Genomic DNA, 4582 nt, shown 5'->3' with positions numbered 1-4582 from the left:
CTTTTATTTAATAAATCACTATAATATTCCTTCTTGTGTTTCCTTATAATCGCTACTAATTTATTTTTATACTTCTTATATTTCTCTTCAGCCTCTTGTGTTCTCAATTTCAAGAAACATGTATACAAATAATTCTTTTTTTTACAAGCATTTCTCAACCCTTTCATCATCCATGGTTGGTCAACAACATTTCTCTTTGTACAATTATTTTGCACACAATTCTTTTCATACAGAGCTCCTAAAATATTCATAAACTCATCATATGATCTGTTCACATCATCAACATACACGTCTTTCCAGCTTTGTTTATGTAAATCATCTTTTAATTTGTCCATTGCTTTTTTTTATGTGTTTATTGTTTTTTCCTTAATTGTAATTTCTTTTGTAATGCTTTGATCATTTTTATAAATCATGAATTGAATAATTTGAGGAAAAAATGCATAGCTTCACATGGTCATTCTTGGCCTATTGTTAGAAAAATACATGGGATAATTACAGGCTTTATGAGAATTCAGTGTGCATTGTGATAGTCTTGACAGTCAATTAAAATCTTTGCCACAATTAAAACATTTCTCTCCAGGGGCCTGCTGTTTCAAAGAGCACACAGCTTTCATACTAAAATTTGGCATAGGTACAAAAAGAGAAAAGTGTGTATGCACAGAAATAATCAGATATTTACTACCATGTGCATGCATGTTTATGCGTTCCTTTCTTCCATATCCCAACAAAAATGGAATTGAGTGCACTGAATGCCTCTCCTGATACACCTCTGTTTAAATATGTAAAATAGATGCATATGTGTCTTGCATGTGAGATTCACTTCTCTGCACATTACAAATGGTTTCTAGATGCAGCAAAATGAGGAATTCAATAGAATGTGAATCAGAGACACTCTTAAATAAGTAGTGGGGTGTTAAAAATATGTTTTCCACATGCACAAAGAGGAGTGTGTTGTCAGTGAATGAAGTGAACCAGGGAAGTTTACCTGCTGGCGATGCACTTTGAGTCTGAGGCATTTCCATTTTTAAGCATGTGTTTAATAACACAATTATTATAATTACAGAGGAACTCAGGAGCTTGGTGGAACTCTGAAGCTTGTTTTTTAAATGTTTGATATGAAGAAATGAGTTGCAGTCCATCAACAAAGCATTTTTGCCATGGAGTGGGGTCATTTTATATATTTGGGCATGAGGTTCAGCATAATTCTGTTTATTCAATCAGATTTAAACCATAAATGCCCAAACCTATGAAAAACAATAATGTGTTTATATAGCCCACAAGTTCAGAAAGCCAAACAAATTAATATTTATATGTGTTATGTGAGTTTCAGTACTTTGTGGTTTGTTACTGTGGACTGAAAAAGTTTGTGTGGAGGTCTGCACATTTCCATGGCAGCTCGGATGAGTGTGTATAATTGCACACATTTTCATGCAACATTTGTATTGATACATCCTGACATGCGTAGAACGTGGCGCACGCAACCTTTCTCTACGTATGCACTATTAATATATATGGCCACTTTTTTGTGAACGTTTTAAACAACAAACATTTGATTCCTAAATTGCACATTTTTCCTGCTGTTCTTTTTGTTTTTGTAGGGAAACTTCAAGTTACTCTAACTTTTATTTATTTTTTTTTTACATTTATTTTAATGTTGCTAGGTTTAGGCAGTTAAACTCAAGAAAATGCTTAATTTTATCATTCCAAGGCATCCAAGAAAACAACGTTTTTCTAATCAGTTGTAAGGCAACAGTCTAGAAAAGTAACTTTTTTAAAACAATTGTTTTGAAACATGTTTTTTTTTTTTTGTATTTGAATGTGTAGTGAACTAAGCCTCATGTTAAAATCTGGCCCTGAGGGCCTTCCTGGGACAAGAACTGTTATTTCATTGATTTGAGTCCAGAAACACAAAATTAAGTTCATCCAGAGACTTTCTAAGTGTCCTGCACTGATCAATTGAAAGAACACTCTCTTTTTTATTATCATTACTATTTTACAAATGTCTTGATAATCAAAAGTGTGTTTAATTCAAATCATTTTTAAATGTTGAAGTGAACTACTTATTTTAAATCAACTGTGAAACAGTATTAATGATTTTAATCCTCATTCAAAGTAGAAATCTAGTTAATGTCTGTTACAGAGTAATTATTAATTTTCTTGATCTTCTGTCTGAAATGAGCAGGTTGTGATGTCGGTCAAAAGTCGGAGACAAACGCAAACAAGTTTGTTGGAACGAACTGTCATGTTTTTAAATCCTCTCAGACGTAAATAGAGAAGCTGGCACCTGTTTCCTCCCATCTCGCCTAAACATTTCTCTGTCTGTTTCAAAAACATTTTTCTGTCTGTTCCAAAAAATCGAACTGTTTTTCTGACTTCTAGTGACCTCTTACGTCACTAAAACCACACCCCTGATTGGCTCTTTCAGCCAATCAGGACTTCCCAAATGAACCGGAAACAGAACTCTTTAAATGTCGACACTTCCTAGTTCCACGAGTGCAGTTCAGTTCGGAGAGCAGAACCGAACAGAAAAGTTGCTGGAGAGAACAAGAAGTTCCAGACATGATCCGAAGTTCTTCCGAGTCTCGTGGGGATTATGGAATCTTCCACATCTGAGTGGAACCTCTGACAGACTCACAACTCATGTGAGTCCACCCGTGAGATGAGCTGCTGTTGAACGAAGTACCGTCACTACTCCGGACAGTTCTCTGCTATCCTTACGGAGACGCTGAAAGGTGGCTTGAAGTGGAACTTTACGCCGGAACTGACATATCTTCAGAAAGGTAAAAAGTCGATCTTCAACTGCGAAGTGTACCGTGGGTTAAGCTGGGTTCGGATGGAGGGTGCCGTTCTTCGTTGACACATTTTCCCTCACACATCTTTTCTCTCCATTTAAACTCCCTCATTTCCCATCTTTAAAACTTTTCTATCTTGCCAGTAATTAATCCAGATATTTTCAGAAATGTCTGTTGAAAAGCTGCAAGTGGAAACCATGGCCGTATGGTTTTCTAATTGTAAAGCAAGTTAATTAAGCTGTTGTTGAAATTAATCTGCCAATTAATGTAAAGGTGTGATGTTGTTTTAAATCGTTTTAATAAACGGCTCACTGTTGATGGTGAGTCAGAAATTAAAACACGTTTCCGTCCACATTTAATCATTCAAAACCCGATAGAACTCAGTCCAGAAAAATGAAAGAATCTGTTTAAATTATGAATAATATCTCACAGATATATGTTCATTACAAATGGAATAATGTTTGTTGTGTTATGTGATGAAACAAATGCAGAAATTAAAAACACTAAATACTGTAATAAAAAATAAATATATAATAAAATGTATTTGGATTCCCCACTGGAAGCTTCTCTCTGCAAGAACAAAATCAGTTAATAGATAATTGGTGGTTTAGTTTGATTTCATTAGTGTTTTATTCAATCACAAGGAGGTAAGTTTTCTGAGTGAAAGAAGCTTAAATGGGGCATCCAAAAATGTATGACTGTGGTGTGATTAATTAATTTTCTTCACTTAAGCCCTCAACTCTATCTTATTCATCAAGGTACTTTAAAAAAAATAATAATTTTGTTGATTTTATTTTAATATTTAACACTCAAAACCTTTCCAAGTTATGATTTAATCCCACAATACCAGGTTCCTTGTTTGTGTTGAGTTTGCAGTATGAACAAATCATTTTCACAATAAAATACCAGAAGAAATTGATTAATTTGGATGTAATTTGATCTGCATAAACACAGAACAAAATAGTGCTACAGTGAAATAAAATAAAAGTCATAAGGTGGAGAGCATCCTGTGCTCCAGCATCAACGTGTGGCATGGAGGCTGCACAGCTGCAGAAAGAAAAGCTTTGCAGAGAGTGGTGAAGGCTGCACAGAAGATGATGGAGTCAGCCTCCCCACCATCACAGACATCTATACCTCCAGATGCAGGAAAAGGGCCACCTGCATCATGAAGGACTCCACTCACTCAGCACACGCACTTTTTGTCCCACTTTGCTCAGGAAGGAGGTTAAGGTGCATTAAGTGTAGAACCACTAGACTGAGGAACAGATTCTACCCTGAAGCTGTTAGGCTCATGAATCACTAACCAGGATTATCACTGTGAAAAATGACATCATGTTGCTGCTGATCTGTTTCATGTTGCTGCTGATTTATTTCATGCTGCTGTGTCCATTCGTACTCATCTGCTCACACAGACTTGTGTGTGCTGCTGTTCGATGTATTGTTTTTATGCTATTTTATGCTGCTAGTGTGGACGACACCTGGGTTAAAATTAAATCTCAGGAAGTCCAACATTTTACTGACCACATCAACTCTGTGGATAAATACATCAAGTTCACGTGAGAAGATGTAAAAAATGGCAGGTTGGCTTTCTTGGACTGTGAGGTCTCAGTCTCTGATAGAGGACATTTGCAAACTGAGGTTTACCGCAAACCCACCCACACAGACCAGTATTTTGCAGTTTGACTCCCATCACCTTTTGGAGCACAAGTTAGGAGTCATCAGGACTCTGTACCACAGAGTAGACAGCGTCCTCACTAACTCAGGAGCCAGGCAGAAGGAGAAATCCCACA

Source organism: Nematolebias whitei, chromosome 18, assembly GCF_014905685.2.
Source record: "Nematolebias whitei isolate Nwh7 chromosome 18, NemWhi1, whole genome shotgun sequence".
In the NCBI taxonomy this organism is placed as follows: Eukaryota; Metazoa; Chordata; class Actinopteri; order Cyprinodontiformes; family Rivulidae; genus Nematolebias; species Nematolebias whitei.
Note: the sequence above shows the minus strand (reverse complement) of the source record.